This window comes from Mytilus californianus, unplaced genomic scaffold, assembly GCF_021869535.1.
Source record: "Mytilus californianus isolate M0D057914Y unplaced genomic scaffold, xbMytCali1.0.p SCAF_10, whole genome shotgun sequence".
Classification (NCBI taxonomy): domain Eukaryota; kingdom Metazoa; phylum Mollusca; class Bivalvia; order Mytilida; family Mytilidae; genus Mytilus; species Mytilus californianus.
The window spans coordinates 63,538,680-63,554,855 of NW_026262582.1; the positions used below are offsets into that span (position 1 = coordinate 63,538,680).

Consider the following 16,176-nt stretch of genomic DNA (forward strand, 5'->3'; position numbering starts at 1 on the left):
TTAAGCAAAATGTAAAGAAAAATACAAGTACTTATTCCCTACAGGTTTCTTAGTATAACAAATTGTTTAACATGTGTGTGTACATATATTAGGCGACAATTTCGAATAGATCGCGACTTTTGTACATATAAGTGTGGACTGAATGTATTTATTGCATGTAATACTCATTTACAAATATGAATAAAAATAGAATGCGAACGGCAATAATTCGTTTATAACTTTATATGATAACTTAAATATTATAAGTTGATGAAAACATGAAGAACATTTTACCCAATCTATCATATTTGTTGGACCATTTCATACATTTGATTTGGCGAAACATAGTGTAGTTGGGATGCTGTCTTTTTAATGAATATCAGTCATTTCAATATGATCAACCTTTCATTGTATGACTATGGTCGCTCATTCTATGCATGTACTCGGACATTCGTCATAAAATAAAATAAATGAAAACATATTTAAAATATATGGCAAACAGTTTCAAGCTTGTAATAAAAAGTATACATATTGGTGGAGTTTGTACAAGTGTACCAAAATCAGACCCTTCAACGAATTTACTTGCTTATTGATAATAGCCTTTCTTTTGTTTAATGTAACTAGAGTAATACTATATGTGTATAGTTTGACAAAAACATTTAATCAACAGAGGTTTTAGTTTGTAACCTAGATTTGTTTTTGCTAAATGGATTTATGACTATTGAACAACGGTATACTACTGTTGCCGTTATGTAAGATTGGTTAGCACAATTACGCATGAATTGTTTTTAAATTAGTCATTATATCAATGCTATTCAAAAAGAATTTCAAACACGCAATCACTTGTTTCAAGACTATTGAACAACATCGGAAATGCATTTGTTGAAAATTGAAAATTGATTAATGAATTAAAAAGCGTACATAATTCATGAGCACACATCGTTGGAATTAGTGAAGCATTCTTATACATATTAGAAAAGCTTTAAAAGCGTCGGTTAGTACACACTGTAATTGAAAAATCATAAAAAGTATCCAATGATCAATATGATAAATAGTTACACAAATTAATCGCGTAAACTTTTATATGTTCTTTGACACTTTATACAATTATAGATTAAATAATAGTTTTCATGAACATTGTAAACATCTAAAAAGATAAGTATACATTAAATCTTTAAACACAACACAACAACTACCATTTATACTACTACGATATCACTTTGTCTAGTACAACTAATTAATGTTATAACATAATAATAGAAATGGTATCAATCAAAAGGTATAATATTGAAAAAAAAAATAACAATTTAATAGATGAAATATTCTAACATACATCTCAGATATATTAATTTATCGGTGTCTGCTTTCCCCCATTTTATTTTCATTTAACACGACGAGTTTGAGTTACAATTTGAATAATGAAGGATAGATAAAGTTTATTTGCTTATTTACTGATATATTCTTACCTTCCTGTTTATAAATTAAAACTCCATAAATCTGTGTTGTTTCTGTGTGCACAACAGCTGGGATTTGTCCTGAAGATTTGTGTATCTTTAGAATTTTATTAGAACTTGTATAGAAGATGTATTCACCACCGATGTCAATTTCCCGGTTAACGTATTGTGCATTGGTGCTAACCAATGTTTTGACATCAGAACCATTATACAAAGCAGATTTCAAGTCACCGTTGTCAAATCCCATCCAATAAACTCGCTTGTCAACAAAATCTGGAATAACATCTAGATAACAAGCATTTACGATCAAAGAAGTAACCTGCGTTTACAAAAATCACATTTACTGTATTCCTAATAAATTGTAGGTTAATGTTAATCTTAATGATGTGTCAGTCTGAATAGTCTTTTAGTGCTTTTTAACAAACCAAAATTATTGACTTTCATGCATGCATACTGTTTTCAGAGAAATCATGTGTCTGGATATATATAGTCTTAAACGTTTGAATAAATCCTCGACGGCTTTGAACTGTATCTATCTAACACGGTTCAACATTGTTAAACATTTTCATATAAGGGAAAGATAAAAGTTTAAACAATAGATGCGACATATTCATTTTGATATTCCTGATTTACTAATATATAATCATTCAACTCCGGAGTCTATCTATATATGTGGATAACAAATCGGAGTAAATTTCATACAGCAAATTCCGGGTAATTACAGTATAATGTGTTAGGTCATATCCACTGTATACCTTCAGCCATTGTCTAGGTTTAAATGTTAATTTTTGACTTTGATAAAAAATCCTTTCATCACACAGATATAATACGGTTACACTTATCAATAACATTTTTAATTCATTAACTTCTCTATAGATAACATACCTACTAGTATATCTATCGGTCGTGCTGCCAGGTTTAATACTACCTGTTTTTCTTTTCCGTCAAATGTCACCCTGTGCATTGCATTACTTGCTTCTTTACTTTAGTAGATCCATCTAATAATGTTGTCAAAAGTAAACATTGAAATAATCTTTTATACTGCCTCATATTGAATTTTAAATACAGTTGTATCTGATGTTCAGCAAACAACACAGGAAATGGACCAGTCAACAAATTAAAAGATAGATAAATAACATCAATAAGAAGGCCAATAATGCACTGAATAATTAGATAAGTAACATTTTACCATACACAGTACTACATTTGTCAGTACTAAATATTCGGCCTTCTTGACATACCAAAACAAATGTTTTCATTATACTTACTCTACTAAAGATTCATGATGCCTCAAAACGCTGACAAAACGCTTGTATTACCTTGGATGCAGTGGAAAATGTTTCAATATGAATATATCAAGATCCTGACTTATGGCTAGGACGAAGCAATAATGTGCTACACATGTATATACACGACAGTGCTAACTATGACAACCCTTATTGAAATCATGGGATGGGCAAAGTTACCCTCAAAACTATGTGGATAAATGGTAACATATTCTTGAGTATCAGGCTCTATAAGTGGGATGACCGTCATCCTTTACATTCAAAGTTATGCTTACGTAATAGTTAATCACTTTTGATCATCGAAGATGCAACAATGGCATATCAAAGGGTATGTTAAAGGAATGAATAAGCATGGCATATGTCCCACTAGACATGAAACACCAATCATCATCTTTAACAACAGGTTCAATATAAACATAATACATGTGGAGTAAAAGTCGATGAAATGACAAGCCAACATAAATGATCAGAATGACATCTAGTGGACCAAACGATCTTCAACAAAGACACGTCTTTAAATATACTGAGCTCTAAATGGTCCCGGCTACAAAATTTGTGAAGAAGCTTAAGAGAAATTCACATACATTCGCAATAAACACCGAATTGAGAAAAAGCAACAAACTATCAAGATACTAAGTATAATGACATATGACAACAATTGACAAGATTTCAGACTTCGGACCGTCAAATTGATATATTGTACTTTTAAAGTATTTTTTGTTAGATCTATACCTATTCATTCTGTAATCTCCACTAATGCAATAATAAATACACATGAAAAAACGTTACAGGAAATTACTGCAATCAAACGCTATAATAAATAATAAAAAAAAAAACGAAATAGTAAACAATATTTAATTTTATCAAACAGTACTGTTTCTCAGTTACGTAAAACAAACAAGCTCAAAGAAAAACATGTTGTTAAGGATAATACCTGTTAGTATTGTTTTTATTTTTTGATATATAGATAGGAATTATAGTCATTTCGTACCCTAACCATATCGTACCCCCACCTCCATTTCGTACCCTGGCAAGCATATAAAACTGATTATAAACAAGAATTTTATTTGACATACCCTTATCTTGATATAATTGATTGATTGATTATTTGGTGTTTAACGCCACGTTCAACACTATTGTGCTATCTCGTGGCGGTCAGTTTTTATTGGTTGAAGAAGCCTGAGCGCCCGGAGAGAACTACCGACCTTTGGCAGGAAAACAATCCTAGTCAATAAAGATAGGAGTCGAGCGCACCTGCCACTTGCGGGATTCGAACTCACAACCTCAGTGTTAACTGACTAGTAATACAGTAGTACGACTACTTAGACCACTCGGCCACGGAGGCCCCTAAATCTTGATACAAGAAAACTTATATGCAAATTTAGAATTAGTGATCATTCCTTCGCTATTGAAACTGGAAGATATAAAACAAATTCCACGCCCTCAAAGACTTTAAAATAAGTGCAAAGTTCTGGATGATGAATCCCATTTCTTTCTATTATGTAAAATAAATAATGATTTAAAACATGTCTTTTTCAATGATTTAAAAACCCATTTCAAAGATTTTTCTGATAATAAAAAATGAAATATATTATAATCCAACTTCTAGTCAGCAAGTGAAATTTTTAGGCTCCTTTATTAAACAGTATATGGAACTGAGGACAAGGGGCACTTGAGGCCATTCGTTGTGTTTAATATTTTGTTGTATTTTTTAAGTAAATGTAAATGTCATCATTGTCCTGTTCTGTTGTGATTACATGTAATTGTAATGCCTTTGATCCTCTTATGGGTGTAATTTGTGCTTTATAAAGTTATATTAAAAGTCAGTGAGGCCTCTCTGTAAATCTTTTTATCGATTGTAACTAAGTTTTCAATATTTCTTCTTTTGTGTTGAAAAAATGTATTTGTATTTCATAATAAAACACTTTTTGAATCTCCATAACATTTGTAAACATCTTATAATTCAAATCTTTTCGGGTCACAAAATGAATTACTTGAAAAAAACGTGAGCACTAAAAAGCAACAACGTATGTATTGTCTGTACTAAATAATTTGCCAATAATGCTTTTTGTTCTTTAAAAAAGTAGATGTATTATAGATAAGTGCTTTTGATGCTTCAGAATATATTGTTTTACATACGATATGAGCCATATAAATCAAACGTTTCTGCATTTATCACATTTTAAATATTTTATTTTTTGTGTTTACAATATCACATTCAAATTGGCCAAGCGGTACAGATTTATCAGTTCACAACCCATGCATCTTGCTGACGTTGGGCCAACGTAGGATAAAGATTGTACCATTGGTTTATTATAGACGTTGGAATACCGACGTTGGGCCAACGTTGGGGTAACGTTGGATAAAGATAGCGTTGAATGACCAACGTTGAACCAACAATGCCACTCTAATTGATTATGATAGGTGCAACAGTGCATTTGATTTGTTGACATAATGTTGGGGAAAACAGTGTATCTTGTTTTTATTTTGTGTTGCTAGTTGGTTATTTATGACATGTTTTGTGTTCTAATAAAAAAATACTATTGACAATTTGTTGGCTCATCGTTGGTTGTTCGATTATGATATTATGACCGTGATGCCGTTTGACAATTGCTTTTAATCTGTGGCAAACCTGTTGTCTGTTCTCATATCCCATCACTGTAACGGACTGTAATTTATGTCTATACGGCTGTCATACAAGTGAGAGGTTTAGCTAGCTATAACACCAAGTTTAATTCACCATTTTCTACATAAGAAAATGCCTGTACCAAGTCAGGAATATGATAGTTGTTTTCCATTCGTTTGATGTGTTTGTCATTTGATAAAGGACTTTCCGTTTTGAATTTTCCTTGGAGTTTGGAACTTTTGTAATTTTACTTTTCAAAAGACATGTCAAATCTATGAAATTATATTGAATTCTTTTATTATGTAAAATAATGGTTCACCGTTTTCTTAGCTTTATGTGTGTTTATAGTTGGCCGATGGTGTTATTTCGGTTTATCGTTTTGCTGTTGGTATCTAAGATTGGTGTTGTCGATATCCTCATTGACAAATGGTTAAAATAATGCCCAAGTTTGTATTTTTGGGGTAATATTTATGATGCATTTTTTCGTGGTTTTTCTTTTGTTCTGTTTTAAGGTTTCATGTTTATGCTGTTTTTTTATTTGCTGTAATCTTATGTTTATTTTACTTTTTTTATTTGAATTTATGTTTATTTATTTTTTATTCTGTCTTACGAACAATATTCGTACATGCATTGTGTAAATCCGCATTGTTGAACCATTAACAAAAAAAAAGATAATGGTAATTGTGTAAATAAAACCTTGTCAGTTTTCGCCACAACTGTCTATCATGACATCTGGAAATAATAATCCTAGTGTAGATAATCTATATAGCTAGCAACAGGTAACTTTAACTATTAAACAATCACACATGAGAGATCAGCATGAACAAGAAGAAGACATAAAGTAAGTTTTATATCGTGTTTTGAATTTAACTTTTAATGGATAAATTAATTCATAATATATAGAATGCACATAACTGTTCCAGTCGAAATTACTAAATCTTCTGCGAAAGGAATCCGTCAGACTCATTTTCATTATCAATCGTGTATTTTATTTTGAAGACAATAAGTTTTTCTAATCATAAGTATATTCTTTGAAAGATGACCGAGTATTAGTTATATAAGAACATACAGTACTGACGCTGCTTAATATGCTTTCTTCTACAGTTCATAAATTCAGTTTTCTTTCACAAGAATAATTTTCATAATCTTCTAAATTTTTTTTCAACACTATCTATATTTTATTGAATCATTCTGGTAATTTGTGTCTTCCCAGTATGGATACTGTCTGGATATGTCTTAACGCTGTCTTAATGTGTCGCAACACATTCTGAACAGTCTTAACACTGTCTACATTTGTTGCAACATATTCCAAACTGCATTAACACTAACTGAATTTGTTACAACTCATTCTTAACATTCTTAACAGTCATTACTCAGTCTGATATTGTCTGGACACATTCTTATCCGTCTTCACTTTGTCTGAATAATTTGTCATACTTAAATGACAAAAATACCAAACTCAAAGGAAAATTCAAATCGTAAAGTCCCTTATCAAATGGCAAAATCAAAAGCTCAAACACATCAAATGAATGGAAAACTGTCATGTTCCTGACTTGGTACAGGCATTTCCTTATGTAGAAAATGGTGGATTAAACCATGATTTTATGAATAGCTAAACCTCTGACTTGTATGACAGTCGCATAAAATTCCATTATATTGATAACAATGTGTGAACAAAACCAACCTTGAATTTTAGTTGATTTTGATAGGACACTGTTGCATCCTAATATTTAAATTCTTTGTCAAACTGCACAAATATCAGTAATCATGATAATTCAGTTCATACGCTTTTCTTCAATTTGGCGTCTAGATATATGTAAGTTATGTTTAGTCTTTAAAAATCTTTTTCTGTTGAATATCTTCGCTGCAATTGCTCTTCATCCGTGAGAGTGTCATTATGTCTACGAACATTCAATTTGATATGTTACGTTGCAAAAAGAATACCAACATGAATTTAAAGGAAAGGCAGTGGTGCGCCGACACGATTCTATATAATGTGTGACGTTGGCCGAACAATGTCTTACGTTGTTCCAACATTAAGCATGTTAAGCTAATGTTTACTTAAACAAAATTTAACATTGGTCCAACGTTGGGTTAATGTTATCTTAAACAATATCTCACGTTGGTCCAACATCAGGCAAATGTCATTTTTTTCAATATATAACGTTTGCCCAACGTTGGATCAATGTCATCTTTAACAATATCTTACGTTAGTTCAACGTTGGGCAAATGTAATTTTAAACAATATTTATCCTTGCCCCAATGTTTGGCCAACGTTATCTCACAAAATTTTCAACGTTGACCCAGCGTAATACCATCACGCTGGATCAACTTTGGCCCACTTTGCACTTAAAACGTTAGGCCAACATTATCCTCAAATGTTGGGGCAACGGAATTAGATTTGTTGGGCAAACAAAATTTGATTTGTTTGGCCTACGACAGTCTAACATTAGATTACTATCTTGGATTAGACTGTTCTTGATCTTAAATATTATGTTGAAATCTAAATTGTAGAAACAAATATTAAATATTGAACTTAGAAAAAAAACCAAGTTCAATGATACGGAAACCATGTTAAATAAACTTCCACGATAATCGACAAAAACACTTCTATGTACATGATTAAGTTAGTATGGGTATTATATAAGTAGGACAATTAATTTGTATATTCCGATTGAGCTCACATTTTCAAGCTTAGATAAAGTAAGACCTAAAATAATGAACCGTTTAAAATGCTTCATAAACATTTGTGCTATTTTGTGAACTACAGATACAAAAACGAGGTATAGATAGGTTTTACAAATGAGAAACCACAAATCAATGTTATTATAAATACATAAAGATCAATAGATCAATGAAAACATTGTTAAATAAAATCAATCATTTACTACGTCATGGATTTTAAAAGGATTGCTTTTCACTAAGTCGTCTGTTTTGTTTCAAACTTGTAGTATTGTTCAGGTACATCTGGCGTTACAAAATGTTACATAAAAGCCACATAAAAGTTTGTTAGTTTTTATAAATCTAAAAATATTTTTGTAAATGAAACTTTATCTATTTATCATTTGCAACATATGTATGTATAACACACTGAAAATAAAGAAAATGTTATGGAGACCGATTTTGTTTTGTAATCAAAATAAACCTATCAAGTTAATCAGATACAAAGAAGTTTGAAATGTATATGAAAACATATGTAAGACTCAAATCGACGTCCGGTCCCTAATTAAAGTCTGTTCCTCAAATCGACGTCCAATGATCTCAAATCAGTGTCCAATATTTGCATTTTCATATTGAAGTCCAAAATGAAGTCATGTATTACCAAAAGGACGTTCGATTGATTGGAGTCTCCACTCATCGAGTCTAATATAATTGAATCATTTATTTTTAGTTCAATCTTTGTTTATATTATCTGCATCATTAGGTATTGTGTAAAGCTGCTTAACATAACTAACTTCTTTTTTTACATCTTCTTCAAAATAAAAGGACAAACATCAGAATATGATAATGAGACAACCACCGACATCAAATTACATGTTCATGCATATTAATATTTTGGTGAAAGAAATTCATCCTCTCAATCTACGTTGTCGTCTTCCTTTCATGTTCATAAAAATAAATGTGGATATACAACGATGAGACAACAACCCAACGACAAAGATAACTGAAAGACAAATGGAGGGCTCTATACAGTTTCGAACAATAGACATAATAAAAAAGAACAGTCAATTGTTGACAAGTTTTATTTTGACATAAAATGTTACATTTTTCCACACCCTTTTGAGTTTAAGATCCATTTAATGAAGTTGTCACTACAACTTTGCGACCTGTCCGTAAAATGGATGTCGATAAGAGAAGCCAAAAATTAGACGTCGATTAGAGGGGCAAAGAATAGGAATCGTCAATCTGAGTTTTACTTATAAAATGTATGCAAATGATAGAATTAACGAAAAATCTTAATGAGAACATGTACTGTATTACAATTTCACTAAAGATGTACCTCGAAAAGTAAAAGCGCGTGCGCTTTCAAGTGCGCATAAACAGTAAACGTGCGAAACGTGTAGTAAACTCCCGTTTACTACTGACTAAACAGGCAACAAAGTAAACGCTGTTTTTTTTCAATTTAGGAGAACATTTGAAGTTTCTTATAGACAACATTCACGTAAATATAGTAAAAACGCGTTTACTAGATAGCTTAGAAAAAGCGAAATGTGTGATGACAGCGTAAACGTGCGTTCAGTTTGTGTTTTGCTTTGTTCTGATAATTTCTGAACATAATTTATCAAATTATCTCAATAGGCCTAGCAATGTCTTACTTTTATCATTATATGCAATAGCTAGATGCACATAACTTTTAATTTTTTAAAATAACTTTTTTTGGGATATTGAAGTACACCGAACCTGTCTTAACATCCAAAATTTCAGTCAAATCTTACCCATCTTGATGTTACATTTTGTAAGCTATGTTTAAAGTAAGGTTGAGTTATGTACAATTTTTGGCAAACAGAAAAATAAAAAAAATACCGAACTCCGAGGAAAATTCAAAACGGAAAGTCCTTTGGGGGATAAAACCTTGTTGTATAGCTAGCTAAAACTCTCACTTGTATGACAGTTGCATTGAATTCCATATTATTGACAATAATGTGTGAGCAAAACAAACAGACATAATAGGTAAAATTGTCCAAAATTTGGGTACAGCAGTCAACATTGTGTTATAATCTTAATCACTATAAAAACAAATAACTATTTCACCAACAAAATTGAAATGGCAAATAAACACTCTATAGACAAGGTTCATAACCAAAAATGAAAGACAAGACTACAAAAAATGACCATAGCACAATAACACAATGGCGGGATGTATAAATACCGAGCCACGCCAAAAGTATTTTACCAAAATTGGACTAAACAGTAAAGGTTAAAATTATACAAAGACAAATAAAAAGAACACTATAACACGTAAGTAAGATTATAAACAACGTCAGTACCTAGAATCTATACTAGACCATCATGTATTATTTTTGAAGTTGATACGGAATATTTATCAACAAGGTCTTGGTATCTTCCGATGAACTTTTTCAGAAAAAGGACAAATTGTTTGACAACGATGTTATAACATATGAACTAGAACCAGTCGTATACCGATACGAATATGTAAACATTTTTATATTCAAATCTTAAGGATGTTCGCTACTCTTGTTTTTGACTTTTTGTCAGATATTCGGAATTATTTAGTTTTATCCAAGTAGTGCCAATAAGAAAATTTTCCCGCTAACCCTTTCTTTTTTTCTATAATTTTATCACATATAGTTTAAAAGGACAAATTAGAAAATCTTATGTAATGTTTTATATTTTTTCCTTAGTTTTTGAAACAATCTAGAGAGATTCATTACCTGCTATATTTTCAATTGGTTATATCTCATAAACAAGGATACGGACGTTTAACTTTTTTCTGTTTTTCATGTTTTGTTTTTTATATAAACTATCCATTTATAACAGTCTATTAAAAGGTTTGTTACTTTGAAACAGGAGCAAACACCCTCCAATATATTTCAACAGTTGATGTTGAAATAATATCATATGTTTACATGTAACTTTAAAATAGCATCAATGCAAAGCAACTACCATTATCTAATAACAGGATATGACAGTTAAATAACAAGCATTCAAGTACATAGAGTAAATAACATAACAAACCTATTATGCGTGTCTAATGTAAGTGCAATCGGCCTAGATTCATTAAAAATAGTGGTTAAATCGGATCCATCTGAATTACATCTCATAATTTTTCCTGAATATGTATACTCTGTCCAGTATAGATGACTGTTCGCTGAGTCAAATGCTGCGGATAATGGACTGTTTGTAGAAGAAACAACAATTTCAAAATTTAAAGTTTGGTCATTTGGATAAGGGAATCTGAAAAAATGAGAAAACTTTTTGTAAGCAAAAATATAAAATTAATATTGATTCTCGGTTGTTATACAATAACTGTTTTTTTTTACCAAACAGGTTTATGTATTTAATCACTTGTTTTTTTAAACTGTCTTTTTCTATATGATAACCCTGCTGTATGTGAAAAGAGTTATGCTTAGACATAAAAGGGCAGTTTTTACAATAATTCCTTTACATCGTTATCTGCTTTTCTAGTAGACAAACATATATTTTTGTGTAATTTTAATCTTCTTTTCTTTTGTTTTGTTTAGTGAAACAAGTAACATGCATTTCTTCATTGCAGCATATATTTTGTTTTATATAATAAAATATCAAGATAATTTCAGTCTGAAAACAGAAACATGAGAAACTAATTACTAATTACTAATTGACGGTACCTAACTATGACATTTTCATCAAGTCTTAGAACATACACATATCTTTCTTTCACATCGTAAGCTAATGAATATGCTATTGTACTTTGATTAGCTAGTTCTTTTACCACTCCTGTATCCAGATCTATCTCTTTCATTGTATTTGCAGTGGAGAACAACAGTTTGTCGCGTCTACCTGTAATGGCAAACTCTTGCAGATGACGTCATATAAAGAATAACTAGGAAATTGCAACTAGTAGTTGCAATACAATCTTTAACAAATGTACAGGAGTCAAAAAACGGTATCCACAATGTCGACTGGACTTTAAAAGAATGTTGACAAACAACATACATCAACATGTATCAGTGTACATCGAATAAACCAAATATCCGTTAGACCTTTGAAACAAATATAAAACAACATACATCCCAATTAAGACTGCAAAACACACAGCAGCACTTTAGGCCTTTGCTAGGATCTTCGGTAGATTTTGCAATTATATGTATATTGAAAAGGATTATCGTTGAACAAATCATTTATGTTTTATTAAAAAGGATTATTGAAAACAAACGAGTGTTATCATGTGACATTTTCTACGTTATGAAAACTTTATTTTCACGTTTGGTAGACATGTTGTAAAATAATTGTGATACTTCACTGAACTAGCATTATTCGTTTACTTCACGTATCGCAATAAAGGTGATGTCCTCTCACATTAATAAGAAGTTTGTTGAACACATCTATTTCATTGAACATGAAATAAAGGTTACCCGACCACATATACACTAAATATAAAAGTAAAACGATGCGGTATGATTACCAATGAGACGAATCTCAATTTGAGACTAAACTCCTCTTACAGTCCTTACAACAACGGTACAGACAGTCCGAATTTGTTAATGACCACCCTTAACCACATCAACCTATAAAGACAACGCCACGTCAATAAAATTTTATTACAAAACGCCATTTGCAAGACCGGTTTACGATTGCGACGTGGACTGCTTACCAAGTCATTAGATGTCATGACAGAGAGATTCACGCCATAAATGTATCTCTATACTGAAATGTCATATATAACGAATCGACTGCAGAAAAACCTTTTTAAGGCAAACAGTTTAAACTGCATAATTAACAAAACAGACAGCAATGCGTTGGACATAGGCAAACTCAGAAGGGACAAAACAGATCTCAAAACATGTCATACATAACTGCTTAACGTTTCTGTCAATCATTTATGTGTTGGTAACAATCAGTCCATGACTTCGACGGTAACACATCCATTGATAAGAAGCAAAACAAAGGTTTCAATGCGTACCACATAATTGGAACATTAAACGTGACGTAATAAATTACATTTTCGAACTGCACACTTTATATATATATATATGCTCGGGAAAGGTTTTGGATAAGAAAGCTAAGGACAGTTTCCCCAGAGGGCATAAATGAAAAAACATAGAATGAGTCACTCATTTTGCCTACCATCACTCATTTTCCTGACATCATTTGTTTCAAGTTACTCCGGCTTCCTTACTTGACTCTTACAGTTTTAAGGATTCTTTTGGAATATTTTGAATTTTACTAGTTTAAATACCAGGGTTCTTTTCATTTGTTAGGGATGTACAAGTATATATATAAGTGCCTATAAATAGCAACACATGACATACAAATCTATGGGAGTGTGGATTAATCAGTAGAGAGATTAATACAATTACACAAATAAAAATATAGAATGCCTAACAATGTAATTTTACACACACTATTTAGTATGTAAATATTAGAATGTTTAAAATATTTACAAAAAATAAAAAATAAACGCAATATTTCGCTAGACAAACTAGCTTTATCAAGCGTGCATCTATCCAGGTGAAATCGGATGTAGATGATAAGAAACTTTTGAAGCTCAATGAACATGTTGCACATGAATTTAGCTGCCTTGTAAATAATACATAATGTGGATGAAGTTCAAGATTATATACAACATTTGTGGTTGAAGTTTGCAACGTCCATTGTCCAATATTACAGGATAAAAAAGACGATGCTGTGTATTAAATTATTCTCTATCTTCCCTGTATCTCTTCTCGTCTTTTTCGTTAAGACCATCCGGTTATAAAGTGTGGAGCTGGTGGATCCAAAAGTTTTCTCTTCTTAAATAATTTAATACACAGCATCGTCTTTTTTACTGGCTTGATGATACTCTTGGAAAAGAAAAAAATAATCGGCAGTTACATCATTGCAGAGGTTGACATAATTATCAAAAATACCAGTTTGATACATTTGCAATTGTGTACACCGAAGTCAAAATTAATGAAGAGTTAAGGCGCATTGAAAATAATAAAAAAAAACTTAAGTTACGCCAAATCTTTTTAAAAACGTTTATCAATCTCTGCTTTCTTTACTGAATAATTTATGTTTTATGGACAATACATTCATCAAATGAAGTCATCTATGAAAAAACTTGAATATTACTTATCATTTTAAAGTTTAAAGAACAGTGAATATACACAAAAGGATGTCTCAATGATAGTTCATGTTAGTAAACTAGTGCCGACTATAAATGTACACAACGCTGGTAATACCAGCAGTGTCATCGGCCTTTGGTTGTACACACACACATACATCTTAACTACAAGGCTTATCATTGTGTTAGCTAAAACGTGCCTAGATGTAGGCAATCTTTAATTAATTGTACACACTCGGAGCGGAGACGGAATATCCACAAATGCATGTAATCCCATTGGCCATGGGTATGAAACCTCATAAAAAATAACAGTCTTATAATAGTGTACGCAATACGCACGTTTCGTCTACACAAGACTCCTAAACGACTCATCATAGTTAACATAACGTTGCTATATACGGATAAGGCAACCAAAACCTTATAATTGCAAGTAATTCAAGATTTTATAAACAATGAATTTTCATAATAAAAAGAATTTATCAATAATATATTATGTCAACACAAAAGTGCGGTGTATTGGTTTGGTGATACCTTCGGGAACAAGAAATCTCCAACAGTGGTATTAAAAAGGGGTTGTTAGAACTCATGAAAGATATATGTACCAGGCTTTCAATGTCACGCCAGACGTACATTTCAATTATATCGGACTGTTAAGTGGCACTTTAATCAAAACAGTTTGAAGGACACATCAAATATAGAATTGAAAAGCATTAATATGCAGAAAATTCCAGAAATACAGCTTAGGCAATAAATGCCTTCAGGAAGAATAACCTTGTATTTCGAGTAATTTAACTTTGTATAAAAATTCAATTTAAATGGAAAGAAAGAACATTTCAATTATATATCATGCCAACACAAAAAATGCATACTACTGGACTAGTGATACCCTCGGGGACGAAACGTCCAACAGCAGTAGAATATACCCAGATTATGTAAAAACTCAAGATACAAGGCTTATAACTTTTCTTTTTTTAAGTGGTACATGGCATCTTTAACATTTCTAATTACACTTTGTTTGTTTGCAGGGTTTATCCTTAATTTTTTTTCAACTAAAAACATACGAGGTTAATCAACCAACAAAGTAATAATAATCTGCAACTGTGTTTATAGTTATGTCAGGAAATGCAGTGAAAAGGGACATACGCTAATATTCACTCAAGATGGAAGCCATGAATAAAATTGTTTGCATAATAACTTGGAGCTTCTGTGACCGTGAAATAAAAATAAAATATAAAATCTGTTTGTCAAATAAATATATAAATTATCCATGAGGTACGAAATGGCAAACATATAAATCTGCCGTGAGGTATGAAACGATATACTTATTATTACTCCATGAAGTACGCAATGGCATACATATAAATCTTCCTTGAGGTACGAAATGGCATACATATAAATCTTCCATGATGTACGAAATTGCATGCATACAAATCTTCTATGAGGTACGAAATGGCATACATATAAATATTTTTGGAGGTACGAACTTGTCAAGGTACGAAATGGTCAGGGTACGAGATGGACTTTCCATGGGTAAATAATGTGGGACACGAAATGGTTAGGGTACGAAATGCCTGTAATTCTTCTATATATTTATATATATATTTTACTTTCAATTTAAGGAATGTAAGCGTTCCTGATGAATTGTAAATCGAGAAAAGTTCTTCGTTTCGGACACAAGTACACAGTGGATACTACTGGTGGACTTTTACGCAACGAGGTTATCATCAGCATAGTATTCAGATTCTTTGTGATAAAAAAAAATTAAAACAAAACTTTATAAATTCCATGCGTCCGAAGCGCTTTTCTGGATATAGCTTCATCAGTAACGCTCAAAGCCGATTATGTAAAAGTCTATGATGTACTATAAGTATTAAGAACCGAAACAGTTGAAGAGCATTATGACTAAAAAGGACCTAAAATAATAGTTAAATACATCAAAGGTCAACTTTGCTTGATGGAATTGAAACCTTAGTTTCTTAATAATTTCTAAATTTTCAAACCAACACTATGTGACAATGAGAAATTTATAGCATACAATAAAAAAAACTATCCGTTGACAGAACA

At 31.4% G+C, this 16,176-nt stretch overlaps 1 long non-coding RNA gene across 1 annotated transcript in view; it reads right to left on the reverse strand.

The window, feature by feature from the left end:
- Positions 1–1,209: 1,209 nt before the first annotated feature.
- The window catches only part of LOC127718374 (uncharacterized), a 64,218-nt gene continuing 49,251 nt past the window's right edge, over positions 1,210–16,176 (reverse strand). Inside the window, exons 2-5 of the long non-coding RNA XR_007989801.1 lie at positions 11,675–11,846; positions 11,043–11,261; positions 2,319–2,431; positions 1,210–1,706 (exon numbers count right to left, since the gene is read on the reverse strand). This is a non-coding gene — a long non-coding RNA (uncharacterized LOC127718374). The remainder of the gene's footprint in view (positions 1,707–2,318; positions 2,432–11,042; positions 11,262–11,674; positions 11,847–16,176) is intronic.